Source organism: Cornus florida, unplaced genomic scaffold, assembly GCF_030987335.1.
Source record: "Cornus florida cultivar Cherokee Brave unplaced genomic scaffold, ASM3098733v1 CherokeeBrave_3.0.0_Hap2_Chr11, whole genome shotgun sequence".
NCBI classification, from domain to species: domain Eukaryota; kingdom Viridiplantae; phylum Streptophyta; class Magnoliopsida; order Cornales; family Cornaceae; genus Cornus; species Cornus florida.
Genome location: NW_026775581.1, coordinates 6,476,611 through 6,496,072, shown reverse-complemented (window position 1 = coordinate 6,496,072; position 19,462 = coordinate 6,476,611). Strand labels below are relative to the sequence as shown.

Here is a 19,462-nt window from a genome sequence, read left to right as displayed (position 1 = left end):
ACATATTACCTTGCTTTCAGTGAAATGTATCTAGTGTCTTTTTTATATTTATAATTTACACAAGGAAAAGCATTATAGGTAGAGCTAGTGGCAATGTGACTAGACTTTGATGGCAAGAAACAGGAATAGACTCAATATTCTTACCTTAACATTCCTAATGCCTGCCCATTCAACTCTTATCTTGCTTTCAATGCTTTTGTTTACACTATCTAGTTGTACAGAAATTCTAGAGCCTTTAGAGGGAAATTGTTATCTCCCCAAGCGCTGATTAAGTAGTAAAAAGGAAAAACTCATCAGGACACTATCAGGAGCAGACTCAATTCCATTAAGTGATAGCTCTTTATTTAGGCTGAGAAGAGGCCGCCGAATTTGTATTTCCGCCCATCTCCTCAGTTTAAATAGCACAACTCAATCAAATAGAGCCTAAAATTTATGTGGAAATTCACACATGATCATCCTGAAGCTAATGATGCATAAAAATGGCGAAAAAATGCACAATGAGGACTTTACCAAAGCATGTGCCTTCATCATATTAGGTGCTAATTTCACCCCTAGGCATGTAATTAATGGGGTTGATTGGAAACTAAACAATGGTTTGAAAAACAACATGAAGAGGCCAAAAGTTAGTCAATCTTTTTTCCTAAGAAAGAGGGGGCTGTTGTTTTAGGCATAACACTTGACAAGCATGTTTTGGGCTTAACATTTGAAATGCATTTTCTAAAATTATCATACATGCTGCGGAGTCAATAAAAAGACCAAGAGCTTCTCATCATTTTGAGAGATTAGTAAGGAAAAGAAAAATGAAAGTAGATTGATAGGTCACATACAGACACAGAAAAGAAAAAAAACAACATGAAGAGGCCAAAAGTTAGTCATCTTTTTTCCCAAGAAAGAGGGAGCTATTGTTTTGGGCGTAACACTTGACAAGCATGTTTTGGGCGTGACACTTGAATTGCATTTTCTAAAATTATCATACATGCTACGGAGTCAATAAAAAGACCAAGAGCTTCTCATCATTTTGAGAGATTAATAAGGTAAAGAAAAATGAAAGCAGATTGATGGGTCACATACACATATAGAGAAATGAAAACACACACACATAAAAAATAAAAATAAAAATAAAATAAAAAAATTTCATATTGATGGGTCTTCAAAAGTTATTACATTCATTAAAACATCGTCTAAATTGGTCGACTCTTTTGCATGATCAAAGAGGTGGAGTGTGCTTCATTCATCTCCGTCCATATCCTCGAAGACTACCTCATTATGATTTAAAGAATAGATAACAACCTTAAGCCCATCATATCCCATGATCTTTTGCTCTTCTTGAATTTGCCGGGCAGATTTTTCCTTAAAGTGGCTACACCAATATACCTGAATCATCTCTAGAGTAGATACATCCCCTAGACTTGATGGGATCTCTTCAAGTAGTTCAGAGTCATCCAACACCAATGTTTGAAGGCTAGGAAAATGATTGCTAGAGATGTTCCATTGCCTAATGTCTAGGCCCCTGAGTTTCAAAAATTTGAGTTTGCGAAACTCCCCATCACTTGTGCTCCAACTTGGTCCCTCAAATGTCTTGTATGACAATTTGAAAACCTTGAGGTTGGGTAAACTCCCCAAGATTGACATTTGATCCTATGGTAGACGGAAGTTTGATAAAGTAAGGCTGTTAAGTTTTTGGGGCAACCTATCAAGATGGGAACACGTTTTGTATCCATTGTAAATTAAGCTTAGTGTTTCAAGGTGAACTAAAAAGTCCACTTTTGAAAAATTGTCATGTTCACACTTTAATTTTTTAAGATTGGGAACCATACCAAATCATGTCCACCAGGGAGTTTGCCTATGGTTTACAGGTTCTCTAATACCGAGGGAGAGCCACCAGGGAGTTCGCTTGTGGTTTGTAGGTTCATGAATAGAGTGGGAGAGTCACCATGGATATTTATACGACTCGTGTTATACACATTCGTCAAATTCACAATCTTTCGGATACCTGCAATGTTACCAATTTTCACTATTTTCTAATTTCTAGAATTTATTTGATTTTTCTGGATTATTTTAATCCTCGCCTCGTTTTGCGTGCCATACTGTCCCCGAGGGACATTTTGGTAATTTTTTTTAAGCCGAGGGTTTTAGAAGTGTTTTTTTAATCATTTTAAGTCCATTAGAAGTGACGGTTTCATTTTTAGAATTTTTCAGAAGTCGGGACAATTTTCGGACTCGGGAACTTCTCCTGGTTATGTCATTTTAAGAAAGAGGCATAATGGACTTTTCTCACATTTATGTATACATCTATATCTATATATTAGTGGTAGATATTTTGGGGGTAGAAATGTTATTACAATGGAATACCATGGGCAAAGAGGTAACTTTGCCCAAATTTAGAAGTCCACAAGAATTGGACACATGGCACATTTTTTGGCCTTAGAACCAAATTGATGATAAGCCAAGCCACCCTTTCCTCCTCATTTCCAGAATCTTCTTTTCTCTCTAGACTTCTCTCTCTCTCTCTCTCAATCTCTATATATGCACATCTATATATTACATACTTCAACCTAATTTTTTTGGGTTTAGAGTGAGATATAGTTAAGATCAAAGAAGGGAAGTTGCTTATCATCTTTTAGGCTTTCATTCAAGACCACTCTTGCTTGTTTTTGGAAGGATTTCGAATTTTGGGAGGCCTTAGGCCTTGTTTGGTTTGCTTCATTGAGGTAGGGAAGTTTAAAGTATAAATTCCTATGATTTTAGTGAGTTTTATCAATTTTCTTACACGAATATCTTGATATTGTGAAGCATGCTTAGTCTGTAGCTTCTTGGTTGTGATGTTAAGCATGAGGTAGTTTTGATCTAATTATTTGAGTTGAGAATATGATGGTTTTCTTGTATTTGTGCTAAGCATGATTTATTTTTTATGAGAAAATGTGAAAGTATGAATTGTGTGATTAATATTTTGTGTTTCAATGTTTTAATGTAACTATGATGTAAACTATGACTTGTATATTGATGAATTGTTATATGACATGTATATTCTTGGCATGAGGGTGAGTTGAGAGGATGAAGGTTGATGTAGGAAAGTAGGTTAGAAAATGAGATGGTGGTTTGTATTGTAAGTTAAAGTGATGGTTATGAAGATTTTAGTGAGGTTGGGTTATAAAGGAAGAAGGGGGGGGGGGGGGGGGGGGGGGGAGATTTGCATCTTTATGTGTGATGGAATGGTTTATGAATTTGTGAAAATGGTGTATGATTGATATGCTTCATAGTCCCATGATCCCTTTTATTGGATTCCCTTTCTTTGGTTGCTGCTCACGGGATTTTTAGGATTGTACTTTAGGCTTACTTTACTGAGCTGTTGAGCTCACCCTATCATTATTATCATTTTTCAGGAATGCGGAGACGGGCCGGTAAATGATGTACATCCATAGACATTGATGTAACTAGGAATCCATTTCATTTTTTTTTTTACATATTAAAGCTATGTAAATTTTGGCCATGGAGGCCTCATTCTTGTATTTAATTCTTTGAAAATTGTATAAAATGAGATTTGTGTAATTCGGTCTTTAAATGATGTATTGAGCGTATATCCGATTTATTTGAATGTACGAGAGTTTAATTATGTTTTTCATACTGTCAAATGAAAGATTTGGGGAAGGTTTGAGCTTTAAAATAAGGTTACATAGGGGCCAAAGTAGTGCAAGTAAGTAAAAATCCAAGATTTTAAAGCTTTCTAGGGCATTTTTAAGGTTCTGGAAGTTTTGAACCGGTTCAGCCCAAATTGAACCGGTTCAAGGGTCCAAATGGTTCTTGAGTGGGCATACTTCCCATCTTGAACTGGTTCAGTTCAGGAATCTTGAACCAGTTCAAGTCTCCTAGTGGGCACTTTTTCCTTGTCAACTTATCAACTTTGATCACTTAACTTCAGACGGTCATAACTTCTTCGTTCCGAACCCAAATAGGGTCATTCTTGAGTCCATTTTCAAGGATTTTGAGTTAGCTTTCGAATGAAACCAACCCCATCTTCAAATTCCACTCATGCTGAGATTTACGGTTGTTTTAGCAGAACAGTGTTAGAATTTGCCTTGAACCAGTAAGGGCGTTTTTGGGAATTCATATCCGGTGACTATAGAACCTCATCGAGTATCATGAAATGACTAGAATAGTTTTTTAAAACCTTAATTGACTAGTTTAAGGATGGATTATGCTTTCATATTGTAAAAAGACCATTTTACCCCTATTATGTCCTCGGGTTCTGGTAAGGACCTGGTTAGCGATCCGGACCTCTGGTTTGGGTCGTTATAATACCATTTAAGTATAATGAACCTTTCGATCCATTAATAATAATAGTTTTGAGGTTCCAAAGGTTGGATATCTCTAGCCTGACACGCTCTCCGTTAACGTGAAATGCTAAATACCTTAAATGAACTAACTTTTCTAATGCCTCTGGAATAGAGAAGATCTTAATGGATAATACTCTTAATGAGATCATGTACCATAAGATGGCAAAAGACTATATTGCCCTGAAGAATGATGTGACCCACGAAGAACATTAATGGTGAAGGTATAAGCCCTTGACAGACTAAAAACCAAATGATTTTGACATTTAAATAGGCAAACCTTAATAGGGTCTTTCCATTTAGCTGATGGGCCTTTTGGTCACTTTAAACCAAGGGTAAAGTACAGCAACACCCCCTGAGGTTTGCCACAAGGACACACAAATACAAGTTACCCTATTTTTGGACAATGACATCCCCTCAAGTTTGACTTTTATATTAACCAATTTGAATGTTGAAATTACTTTTCTAACCTCCTCTGGGTTTAGTATATGTAAACCAATTTCTTTCCTTATTTCCTTTCTCTATTCTCTCTTCCTCTTCTTGCCGCCCCAACCGCCCTCTCCGTACTCTCTTCCTCCTCTTCCCACCCCAATACCAACCGCCCTTTTTCTCATGACATTGCCGACACTAATTCCACCAAACCATTTCTTCATGCTTCTAATTTTTTTCTATTTTTATACACACACACACACACGTACACATATATATATGTACATATAGATACATACATATATATATCCACACACACACAAGGCATCGACGGCGGCGGCGAGTTGTCGCCAAGGAGAATCACACCGGTGAATTAGATAATGGTGATGATGTCGATGGGCGACGATGATTTCGTCTTCCGATTCGGCGATGGTGGCAATGGTAAGTGGTGGGGGGTGTAATCATGGAGAGTGATAGAGAGAAGGGGTAGCGGCAAGAGGAGGAAGAGAGAGAAAGGGGTTGTGAATGGGTTGTTGTGACGACCCAAGTTTATCAACCCGATGTGTCAGTGATGAACCGAAAGTTGATCCGATAACAGATCCGAAATGCGGAAGCGAAACCAAAAACAAGGTTTATAGGGATAGTAATCATCCCTAAGACACCCAAGTGACTTTCTATGAACTTATGAAACAAAAAGAAATAACTAGAAGCGGAAACTAGAAGAGAAAGGGTCAAATGGTACCCTATGGCACCAATGACAACCAAGGGAAACACAACCTACTTCAACTAGACTACATATGCCATTACATGGCCCAAACATAATTAACGAAGTTGAGTGTAAGTAAACCAATTGGTGCAAGCCTGAAGAGACAGCAACCAAACAAAATCAACAAGGTTTCAGTCGACAGAAATGGAGCATCGGTCTGCCGAAATAAGCCTGAAAAAAGAAGAGAAAAGAGCTCTCAGTTCGGTCGACCGAAGTGAGAAACCGGTCGACCGAGTTAAGGCTCGAGATAAAAAAATGAGTTTCGGTCGACCGATGTAAAGAACCGGTCGACCGAAATAAGCCTCGATGGTGAAAATGGCTACTGGAGTTGGGATTTTTGCTGAACAATGAAATCCAAGAGGAGTTCGGTCGACCGAAACAGGCCACCGGTCGACTGAAACTAGTCAAAAACGTGAAAAATGAACCTGCTATGCATCAAGGCTGAAATGAGTTCCTAAGTCTTATTTGAATTCCCCGTGGCATGATCAAACTTAATTATACGCTATTATATGATGAAGTGAACATACACGCAAGTGTAAAGTGGTATTCTAGACATGCTACAATGGCCTGTGGGTTTATTACAATTCATTTACAACATTTGACATGTCAAGCCTCCAAGTTAGAAAGATTACATTTCAAAAGCAACTCAAACATGCTAACACTTGCATGTGAACAAGAATACATTTAAATGAGGCTTCAAATCTACAAATCACCTAAGGTAAGTACAAGTCTCCAATCTTGAATCCTGTATCTGAACAAATCCCCTAGTAACTTTGGGGTGAGTAAACAAGTTTACCCGTAGAGAATGAGCATGTATCGACTCGATTTCTTTATAGATTTTTATAATAACATGAAACAATTCAAAAGGGGTCATGCCACCTAACGTCTATGTCAAAGGTTAGACTCAGGGAGCATCCTAAGCTACCTTAGAACATTTCTAGCACAACTCATATCGTGCATACAATCCCAAACAACGTAAGGGCATGCTATATAAAGCAACAAGATGTAGATTCTCAAAGTCATCAACTTGAAGTTTAAAATACGAAAATAACAAAAGTGGGTCATGCCACCTAACGTCTATATTCCAAATGAATCTATAGGATCATTCCTAAGCTACATTTGAACAACAAAACACGAATCACAATATCTATGCAATTTAACCAACATAGAAGCGTGCTATACAAAGCAACAAGATATAGATCCTCAAAATTATCAACTTGAATTCTAAAATGCAATAACAACTAAATATATATCAATTTAGTACAATTAGAATTTCTAAAACCACACATCAATACATAGATTCTCTAAGTTATCAACTTGAAATCTAAAAGTGTAAAAACAACTAAATATAACAATTTAGTATAGATGTACTTTACAACATCAAATCGCTAATAGCCAAAACCACAAGTCACAATTAAATATGAATGTTAACTTGTAATTGAATGCGAAATCAAATAGTGGAAGACTTGGAAATCACGTCTCGGACTAAACCAAGAACAAAATGGTTATTCCGGGCATTAACCCGCTGGGAAGACCACCCTAGTGCGCGCTATCTCAATTGGGCAGAACTCATACCTCCCGCACTAGAGCCAAACTCTAGCCATGTCAGTTGTAACAACAATGTCCCAAGACTGCAAAATAATCCAAATAAATTTATAACTTATACATAATTTATATAATTTAAAAGCATATCACAAGTTTTTTTCATGCAAGGTACGTCTATGGGAATTAAACTTTCACAAAGATAATTATTAAATAAAAAGTGCAATTCTTATTCAAATTATCCTAATTTAATATATGTTAACAAACACATCAAAACTTAATTTCCTAGCATGCCATAATTTAATTCTAAGTTGAATACCATCATGAAAATTAAATCTTAATCATAGAAAATAATTAAATTAAATTCTAGATTCTTAACAAAAGCATGCATACCAGTTGTATAAGCATCAAAAACATGCAAGACAACAAAAATATGAAATTATAACACCCCCTACCTCCATTTGAGATGAAATCTCAAATCCCCACCAAAACGAAACCGCTCTGAATCCGACGAAACTTATAGGTTTTGTCGGGGACAACACAATGAACATAACCCCCAAGGATGCCCCATTAAAATCACAACTTGACTTCAAACCCAAACTCAAGAAATAGCCAAAAACAGATTCTAATAAGGGGGAAAGGTAGAGTAAGGCGAACATAAAACTCTAAGGCACTACACCTTTTTACTAAAGGGAAGTGGCCGAAAAATGAAGACGAAGGGTGGCAGCCCCTTGGCTGCCATGCCTGCCGGCCAAGAGAGAGGAGAGAGAGAGAAAAATCTGATTTTTCATCTTAAGACCTCCTATTTATAGAAAAACCCTAAAAGTGTCCCGAACGAGGCTCCGCCGGGTCCAAAAAAGTGGATTTGAGCAGATGCACTTAAACGACAAAACTCTATGAATGAAAAAGAAGTAGAATGAGAAAATATGAACAACGGAAGAAACGACGTCAAAAATTGAGTCCCGAGCAGAGAGATATGCCCCAAACAAGTTTTGGCAACAACTTGTGCCAGAAACCCTAAAATTGGAGAAAAATCACCAGAAGGAAATTCTATAAGTACACGACTCGACGAAAAGTGAAAATGAATCCCGTACGAGGATCCAGGCTTAAAATGATACATTTTGCAATAACTTTCGTTAATTGCACAATGGCCCCTCCAAAAAGTGAAAACTGCACTAATGGCCCAGAATGAAAATATCTTCCAAAAATATTTTCTTAAAAACCTTTGAAATAAAATATCTTCAAAAGATATTTATGAAAAACACTCCAAGAAAAGAAAAAGATTCTGAAGAACTGTGCATCCATGCCCCTATGGACATCGGGAGCAACCATAGTACTTTTCTGCAAAAGTAAAGATACGTATTTCGTGGAAACCACTTAGAATGATGATGTGTGAAGTCAAAAACTAACTCCGAACACAAGAAGTGAGGTTATGCCAACAAAGTGACAAACGGGGAAAAGACAAAATAGGAAAAAGGACGAAAAGTGAATAGAGTCCAAAAAGTGAAAATATGGAAATGACTCGGTCCTCAAAGGAAGTAGTTAATCCAAAGAAAAGAGTCTCAGAACTCATTCCAGAGCACTCGAGACGACACTAAGCTACGAGGAACCGAACTCAGAAAGGAAAGATTAACGGGAAAAAAATATCCGTAAAAATCTGAGAAAAGGGAAGGAATGAAAATGACTGGGTCATTACCACCTTCCCACCTTAAAGGGATTTCGTCCCCGAAATCCTACCCCAACAAAACAGAAGGCAAAACCAGGATAACTATGGAGTACATCTCCGAGTATCCCACACAACACGCTACACTAGCGACCTTAAAACTGAAAGGAAATCCATAAGACAGTGTCATTTGCACCCACGTGCTCATGACAAGACAACCTCTCAGAGGAAAAGTGACCACATGGCCACATTACAAGTCAAAACTCACACACAGAACCCAAGGTCAGACAAAAGAACAGAAAAAAATAACCGTAAGCATCCTTCCAGATGGACCATCATACCGATCCAAAAACAATCACCAAAAAAACTCCAAGATAACCACGTATCAAATCAAGGTACCGAACAAAGACGACATGGCAGTATGAATAGCTATCAGGACCCGCCCACGATGTACTCAAATGTGTGGTAGCAATGACAGTACCTAGTGCCGCCCACACTTACTCGTCAGTAAGGTAGCATCGATGGTAACTAGCACTCACCCACAACACATAACTTTATACGGTAGCATGACAGTATAAGGCACTAATTTATAACCTGCCCCCCACCAAGTCTACCCATGAAACTCTCGATACAAATGACATCAATGTCACAAACAATCATAGCCAAAAGCAATGTGGAAACCAGGCATCTGTGAGAGTTGGAATATGGTACAAGGACGTTCTAGACCATCCTGGCAAATCCCAAACTCTGATAATAATGTTATAGGCACCATTATGCTTAAGGCCTCAAATCCTCAATACAACAAAACTAACAACTCCAATGTCTCAAAACACTCCTATTAACAACATCAATTAAGAATCCAAAGCCCGATAAGCAAATCAACACCTACAAAAATCAAAACAAATCTCACAACAAGACATTTCATCGAAAGTCCTTCATTTTTCCCTGAAACAGATCAACTACAAGACTACACTGTAATCAGACATCGGATCCACATCTCTATCATAGATAACTAAATCCTCAAAATACAAGTCCACCAAGTGGCACACATATCATAATCTCGACGAGTGAGGTCATAAAACGAGTCTCTTAAAATCGTGCTTGGCAACACCAAGCTAAATCAAAATTCCTCAATTTCGATCCACGACCAATCATCGGAACTATGATTCCTCAAAACTATGCCTAGCCATAGCTAGGACTAGAAAACTCCATAAACAAGCCATATCCAATAGCGATCCTCCAAAACTTCTCCAAAACCAAAGCAAGTCTCCAAAAGACATCCTCAAAAGAGCATCGAGCTCACCTCACGAATCAAACAATTCCTCAATGATATGGACACAAGTCCCCGGAAAATGATTTCACATCAATTCACTCACTCTGAGCACCACAACTCTGTCAGCAACCACAGCAAAACTCCCCAAGGGAAGACACGAAGGAAAGGAACTACCAGTCCTAAGGAAGACAATACCACGATTTCATCTCTGAAATGAAAGAGAACAAGGTCAAAGACTTCACCCCCTACATGGAAGTAAGTCGACCAAAATCCATCAAATCCTCACCAAAGACTCAAGACAACGATAGTGGTCCTTACGGACCAGCCAACCCCAAAGTTATGCACAACGCAACGAAGAAAAGAGACTCACTCCTTGTGAAGTCCCCTACTTGAACCAAGAAAAGAGAAGAAATCCTATTCTCCCACAAGTGTCGATATGACAAACATGAAAATGGAGCATCCTTCGCACCTTAGGGAAGTGGACAGCCCAAGACAAATCAAATGTGACAACTCCTCTACAAGGAATCTCACAACAAAACCCTTATGGAAACCCACATACACACTACGTGTGACCGAGGGGAAACAAAAAGAAAAAAAAACTAAACATGGAAGTCATGCAAATAACAAGGAAATGCAACCACCAAGAAGGTAAATTTACTCACATAGACAAAATCAATGGTACATGCAGCACGTCTCCACGTAAGCACAAAATCATGTCACTAAAGTACAGTAACAACATGGCATCTCTAAGAAAATAAAGAAGGCATGCTAATGCCACACAACAAGAAAGCAAATGTGGACATACCTCCACCTACTCATGCATCGCAATATCATAAATCAAACTACTAACATGGTAGTAAATGAAACTCCAGAAGATAAAACTGATGCAACAATGAACCCTATGGACATCGTGTCCTAGAGTGTCTAGGTGAAATAAAAGACCAGTCCTAGCCATAAACTGACTCTAAAAACCAACGCGACAACAACTTGTCTCCAAACAAATGTGAGCCCTTACCACAATGGTAAGACTCTAACAATCCATCTCCGAATTTAAAGGTGACACTACAAGTGACACTAATAGTGCAATGCTATCTCTACCCGAAGCATCAATCAATCGACTTGATCCCAAAAGCGTCATCACACAAGAGAACTCTAGGAAAATGGCAACTATAACCATATCAACAACAACCAAATCAATCACTACGACTGATCCTCAAAACAACCATCATTATCGTCGATCAAAAGGACAACGCCTATCAAAACAAAGCCAACATCGATTCCATCCGAACTGCACTTGTAACTCGCTAGTACGGTAGCATGACAGTGCCATGCACCCGCCCACAACGTACCAGCCTACAAAAATTGCAATCCTAGAGGAATCATCCCAAATAACCAAGGATCTTAAGAGGTTCATAACCTCATCATGGCCCAAAACCAACAAATCCAGCACTACGACAATGCCAAATGACTCACCTCACGAGAGCCTAAACAAAAGGTGTCTCTCCACCTACCTTAAAACCAAAGCTAGGTCGATAACAACCTATACTACCATAAAACCATGTGGACAATCACCAACAACCCCAAGGAAGAGTGCCTAAACAAACCAAACACACCAATCATTGCACTAAGTGCAAACTCACTAAACAGCTCAACCTCAACTCAAACATCCCATGACTAATCCCAAGTCCTGCCAAATATGCAAAACAATCATACTTATACAAATTAAATCTAGCATACACCATATGCCATGCTCTTTACATAAGAATTAAAATCATGCTTAAACAAACTGCATACTATATATACCACATAAGCACATAAACATGTTATCAAATCACAACATGTTATTAGGAAGCATATGAACACATATAGCATGGCAACATAAGCATGATATGAACCCAAACCCTTCGTTCAAGGTATTCAAATCTAGGAGCTCTGATACCACTTGTGACGACTCAAGTTTTTCAACCCAGTGTGTCAGTAATGAACCAAAAGTTGATTCGATAACAGATCCGAAATGCAGAAGCGAAACCAAAAACAGGGTTTATAGGGATATCAATCATCCCTAAGACACCCAAGTGACTTTCTATGAAGTCATGAAACTCAAAGAAATAACTAGAAGCGGAAACTAGAAGAGAAAGGGTCAAATGGTACCCTATGGCACCAATGACAACCAAGGGAAATAAAAGCTAGCTCAACTAGACCACATATGTCGTTACATGGCCCAAACATAATTAACGAAGTTGAGTGTAAGTAAACCAATTGGTGCAAGCCTGAAGAAACAGCAACCAAACAAAATCAACGGGCAGCTCCATTTCGGTTGACCGAAATGGAGCTTTGGTTTGCCGAAATAAGCCAGGAAAAAGAAGAGAAAAGAGCTCTCAGTTCAGACGACAAAAGTGACAAACCAGTCGACCAGCTTAAGGCTCGATATAAAAAAATAAGTTTCGGTCGACCGATGTAGAGAACCGGTAGATCGAAATAAGCCTTGATGGTGAAAATGGCTACTGGAGTTGGGATTTTTGCTGAACAATGAAATCCAAGAGGGGTTCGGTCGACCGAAACAGACCACCGGTCGACCGAAACTAGTTAAAAACGTGAAAAATGAACCGGCTATGCATCAAGGCTAAAATGAGTTCCTAAGTCTTATTTGAATTCCCCATGGCATGATCAAACTTAATTATATGCTATTATATGATGATGTGAACATACACGCAAGTGTAAAATGGTATTCTAAACTTGCTACAATGGCCTGTGTCCTTATTACAATTCATTTACAACATTTGACATGTCAAACCTCCAAGTTAGAAAGATTACATTTCAAAAGTAACTCAAACATGCTAACACTTGCATGTGAATAAGAATACATTTAAAAAAGGCTTCAAATCTACAAATCACCCAAGGCAAGTGCAAGTCTCCAATCTTGAATCCTATACTTGAATAAATCCCCCAATAACTTCGGGGTGAGTAAACAAGTTTACTCGTAGAGAATGAGCATGCATCAACTCAATTTCTTTATAGATTTTTATAACAACATGAAACAATTCAAAAGGGGTCATGCCACCTAACGTTTATGTCAAAGGTTAGACTCAGGGAGCATCCTAAGCTACCTTAGAACATTTCTAGCACAACTCACACCATGCATACAATCCCAAACAACATAAGGGCATGCTATACAAAGCAACAAAATGTAGATTCTCAAGGTCATCAACTTGAAGCCTAAAATACGAAAATGACAAAAGTGGGTCATGCCACCTAACATCTATATTCCAAAATGAATCTATAGGATCATTCCTAAGCTACATTTGAACAACAAAACACGAATTAGAATATCTATGCAATTTAACCAACATAGAAGCATGCTATTCAAAGCAACGAGATATAGATTCTCAAAATTATCAAGTTGAAATCTAAAATGCGATAACAACTTAATATATATCAATTTAGTACAATTAGAATTTCTAAAACCACATATCAATACATAGATTCTCTAAGTTATCAACTTGAAATCTAAAAATGTGAAAACAACTTAATATAACAATTTAGTATAGATGTACTTAACAACATCAAATTGCCAATAGCTAAAACCACAAGTCACAATTAAACATGATTGTCAACTTGTAATTGAATGCGAAATTAAATAGTGGAAGACTTGGACATCACGTCTCGGACTAAACCAAGAACAAAACGGTTATTCCGGGCATTAACCAGCTGGGAAGATCACCCTAGTGCGCACTATCTCAATTGGGGAGAACTTATACCTCCCGTAGTAGAGCCAAAATCTAGCTATGTCACTTGTAACAATAATGTCCCAAGACTCCAAAATAATCCAAATAAGTTGACAACTTATACATAATTTATATAATGCACGAAATCACCTTTCATGCATAAGTAGGTTGAAACCACACAATCCGTGCCTTAGAGTTTAAATTCTAAAATGACATACATAATGTCAATTACAAGGTGTGCAAATCATTACACAAGACAATAATATATTCCATAAACAAAACATATTCTCATGAATATAAATATAACAACAATGTTATCCAATGCTCAAAACACAACTATGTGAATACACAAGAGTCCAAATCCATGATTTATACATAGAAACAACTTCTACAAAAAAATTAAATCCATGGAACAACAAGATAGAATTTAATTAAATAAAAATAATTAAATTTTCTAGATTTCAAATCATTTCCAAATGGCCTCAATTTAATATATGCTAAAGGACATAGCATGGTCATTACATATATTCATTCAAAATCTTAATTAGACCATTGGAACCGTAAAAATAGATTTTAATTAATTCTCTTAATTAAAGTCTCTAGATTTTCGAACTCATCTAAATGCTATCAAATTAAAGTATGTTAAAGAACATGCCAAAACTCAATTTAAAAGCATATCACAAGTTATTTTCATGCAGGGTATGTCCATGGGAATTAAACTTTCACAAAGATAATTATTAAATAAAAAGTGCAATTCTTATTCGAATTATCCTAATTTAATATATGTTAACAAACACATCAAAACTTAATTTTCTAGCATGCCACAATTTAATTCTAAGTTGAATACCATCATGAGAATTAAATCTTAACCATAGAAAATAATTAAATTAAATTCTAGATTCTTAACAAAAACATGCATACAAGTTGTATAAGCATCAAAAACATGCAAGACAACAAAAATATAAAATTACACCCCCTACCTCCATTTGAGATGAAATCTCAAATCCCCACCAAAACGAAACCGCTCCGAATTCGACGAAACTTCAAGGTTTTATTGGGGACAACACGATGAACATAACCCCCAAGGAAGCCCCATCAAAATCACAACTTAACTTCAAACCTCAACTCGAGAAATGGCTAAAAACGGATTCTAAAAAGGGGGAAAGGTAGAGCACGTCAAGGTGAATGGTGGGTTTGTCGTACACCGACCCAAAGTTTGTACTAAAAGATAGTGGTGTAAAGCTATGATGAATGTGGCCAAGTTTTACATTTAGAAATTGCCACTACTACCTTTTACTAAAAATATAGCTAGGGCAAGTAGGGATCGTCCCAAGGGATTAATGAGTCGTATTAGGTTAAGGAATCAAGATTAGGGTTAGTAGGTCGAGTGATCAAAAGATTGGTTGGTGGTTTAATTACACTAAGATACAATTTAAACTAAAGTAAACAATAATACAATAAAGAGAATAAAAGAGAGAGAGAGATCTTGGGGTTTAGAGATCACCACTAAGCATACTTTTCTACACCTTTAATGAATGATTAATGAGGGACAGATATGTGTTGCAATATTTGTGTGTGTGTGTTTGGTTGTTTCAATTAACAAGGATGACCAATTAAGCATATATTGTCTAAGCAACATAGTGAAAAGCACAATATATCAAACTAAGCCATTAATCCTTTCATTAAGCTCACAATCCAATCACATCACAAGGTTAGAGACATATGCTACTTGCATTCAAAAGCATGGAACATCACACAACAAGTATGGATTGTCCTTCCATTTAACAACTACACTATAACTACACTACAACTAAGCTAATGACATGAAATTAAACTAATTAAACTAAGGGAGAGGCACAATCCATCAAGAAATGAGTATGAACCATCAAGTAAATCACAAGAGCATTCCATTACGCACTATGTCTTGACAATCTCTAGATCTATAGCATTAATACACATAGACATTTATCAACAACACAAGAAATAAAGACAAACACACGAACATCTATTCTAGCATACATAGACATATGGATAGAATGAAATGACCAATTGGAAGCATTAAACCAGATAAATCATTGAATAAACAAGATCTATACGTATAAAAGTGTCAAAATATGTATCACAATACAAATCCCCTAAAAAATACATAAAATCAAGATGTAGAAAGCATGCTTAGGGCTAACTCTAGCCCCAAGAGGATGTCTAGCCACTCATGGATGATGTCTTCCAACCCTCAAGGGCAAGCACCATGGAAGAAATCTACTCCTTGGTTGATGAAGAGCCTCCAATGATGTCTCTAACCTCCTCCTCTCCTTTGCTTCCTTACTAAGAATTCTTTCCAAAATCTCCCTCTATGTGGTTGTGTGTGAATCCCCCCTCAAAAGTTGCTCAAATCCCCCTTTTTGGTAGGTTAGGTGACACCCAAAAATGATCTGGCATGTACTCCAATATTCTCCCAATGATTGGATAGAGGACAACTTTTTATGAACTGACAATTTAACTTTTTCGCACTGGAGGAAGTTCGATTGATCGAACCTTGACCTTGGATCGATCGAACATGGCTGAGATCTATCGAACTGAAGCTGGATTGATCCTCTATGGCGGCGCTTTTTTGGATAAAAACAAATCTAAGATATTTTGAAGATATTTTTGGGAAAAAGACAAAAGCGGTTGGTAGGGTGGTATAGCTGGATAAGATCAATCATTTGGATAAGGACAAGAATGTTCGATCGATCAGAGAATCAAGTTTGATCGATTGAAATTTGAGGTCTTTGAATAGGGATAAACATGGCTCAGATCCATCTTGAAGTGCTGAGATCGGTGAAAGTTAGATCGATTGAACTTTTCTTGAGATCGATCGAAGTTGATGAAATTCCACCTTTTGCTTCCTTTCTTTGATTCATCCCAGAATTGCTTCATTTCTGCTCTTATTTGGCTGAGTTAGCTTATTTTAGGGATAAGTACTTGAAAATGGAAATAACACGAAATCAATCTAAAGTGGGAAAATAAGATAGATAAAGGTTCTAGAATACCTAAGCTTAAGGGGTTTAAAAGTACACTTTTTAGCGCTCATCACACCCCCAAACTTAAATATTAGTAGTCCCTAGCAATAAACTATGAGGTAAAGAAATGAAATGAACAACTAAACAACTATGAACTAGAAATCAATAAATGGATAACGCCACTTTCGTAGGGAACACGATTGCATTTAGCATATGCAACAAGCCTTTTAAACCCCTAGGTTACCCCAAGTGGACGAGTGAAGTCTCGTGAGGGTTTCCAGAAATGATGCCCACAAACATTAAGCTCATTCTTTCAAAAGAGGCACCAATATTGCAAACAAGCATTGGGAGAAAACTACCCCAAGTATGCAATTTTTCAAACATTTGCAAGCAATCTCCCAAAATCTCAATATCAAGCAAGCAAGTATGGTCCTCCACACATCAAGAAAATGATCATGAAAATCAAAACAACTCTAGAATCCTTTTTGAATGGACCGGCATCAAATATGTTGCTATCTTAGCCAACTAAAGAAATGATCACATCCTTACCCTCAAAGTAGCACACAAATCTAGTACCGATCATTAAGACAAAAAGTGGACCTTTTATTAAAGCTTTATTGTTCTAGGTGTGCTTATTATTTTCACTCCATTTTTTTTTTAGGATCAAAGATGGAAGCATAGTGCAATGTGTGGATCTATTAAGCTTTCTAGTGATCCATGAGGTCGAGTGTTAGGTCAATGGCTCCCAAACTAGACGGCTTTAGGGCACTAGGTGTTCAAACACCCCTACGGACTTACAAGCTCAAATCAACTAAGCTACAAATCAAGACAACGTCCATCTAAACATTTCCCACTTCTCACCTTTTGGGAGAAGTCCTCACTTTTTTTATTGCTTTTTTTTTTTTTTTTTTTTTTTCAATTATTAACCTAGAGTTTGGGCCCTCCACCTTTCGGCGCGAGAAGTTCAGTGCTTGATGAGGCTAGAATCCCGATTACTTAGTAAAAATGGGGTGTTATCCACCTTTATCAAGAATGAAAGCTTTCAATGCACTACTAGCCCAATTGGGATATAAACAATTCAATAATCAACAAAGCATGTACCCTACAAATGAATGCTAGTGGGCACCTGTGCTAGTGTAGAATACTAGAGTGAATCTCAAAACAATCACAGAATCAGGATGATGTGGACCACAAGTGCAAGCATGATATCAATCTTTCGAAAAATTTACCCCTAAATGGCATCCACAAGGCATACAAGGAGTATTGGACTCTCAAGTCAAGTAATTTTTAAATTTTAAGCAATATAGTCCTCAAAAGATCAAAATCATAGCTAACATGGATCTCCAATCTCAATCATACATTTCAAGCTCAACTTTAAGTAGAATGCAACAAAACACCTTACCCCCAAACTTAAACCGCACATTGTCGTCAATGTGCCATGAGAATAATGGAAAAAATGGAAAGAGTATACCGTGGTGGTGAAAACATGAAGCCTAGTCATGATCCAATTTGGAAGACGTCTCCCCCAAACTTGGAATCAACAACCTACTTGAATAACCACACTAGCAAATTCACCTCAATTATCAAATGAGATAAGAATAATCAAGCATGCAATCTAAGGCAATATAGCACAAGATGAAAGAGAGATATGAGATTAAGCCCAATATAAATCATAAAATGTGCATGACTACACATAAGGGCACAATGGTGAAAAGTTTTTATATTTTTCATTTAATGAAAACAATGCAAGAAAAACAAAGAATAAAATGCATAAACAAAATGCAAAAAGAAAAATAAAGAAGGCAAAATGTATTGAAATAATATGTATAATGCAAGAAATGAAAAACAAAAAGTAAGAAAGGATGCAAAAAAAAGAAAAAGAAATTTTTTATATATATATTTTTTTAATAAACAAAAAGGAATTCAAGAAAGTATGAACAAAGATTGCTAAGTTTAATGTCTCTAGCTAGACGTAATGCTGCTTTGAATAAATAAGCTTGAAATCCAACAAGGAAAAAAAAAGGTTAAACCAAAGATGCTCAGATTGATCAAGTTCAGATCGTTCTCAAAAAAATTTCAATCGATCGAACATGTATGAACCTGCAGATATGTTCGAATGATAAGACAGGGAGGTCTTTGGATGCAGGTTTAAAAATTTTCTAAGTGTTGAGACTGCAAATCGATCCAAGATGAAGTTGGATCGATCAAAGAACTAAAGATTGATCTGGGAACAAGTTCGAATGATGGGATAAAGAGCTGAAATATGCAAGTTTTGTTCGAACGATTGGACAGAGAGGTGATTGGATGTAGGTATGGAGTTCGATCGTTCGAACTTCCATTGAGATCGATCGAATAGGAAAAAACTCTTCTATTTTGCATTGCATCCTTAGATGTCTTCATACACAGGGTCTATTAGATGTGCAGCTTCCAAATGTCTTTGGAAGACCTGCCCCTCAATGTAGGGTTTTAATCTCTGTCCATTAACCTTGAAAATGTTCCCCTTTTTCAAATTTTGAATTTCAACTGCCTCATGCGGTGCAACAGAGATGACTTCATAAGGACCTTCCCATTTGGTTCTCAACTTCCCTGGAAAGAGTTTCAATCTAGAGTTGAAGAGCCAAACTTTTTGACCGGGTTCGAAAGACTTCTTCACAATATGCTTATCATGAAAAGCTTTAGTTCTTTCTTTGTAAAGTTTGGCATTATCATAAGCATAATGTCTCAACTCCTC

At 37.0% G+C, this 19,462-nt stretch overlaps 1 long non-coding RNA gene across 1 annotated transcript; it reads left to right on the top strand.

Moving 5' to 3' along the window:
- The first annotated feature begins 2,487 nt into the window (after window positions 1-2,487).
- On the top strand, window positions 2,488-3,565 carry LOC132285172 (uncharacterized). The gene is made up of 2 exons (XR_009472460.1): window positions 2,488-2,711; window positions 3,384-3,565. It is a non-coding gene; the product is annotated as an uncharacterized LOC132285172 (long non-coding RNA).
- Window positions 3,566-19,462: the final 15,897 nt, after the last annotated feature.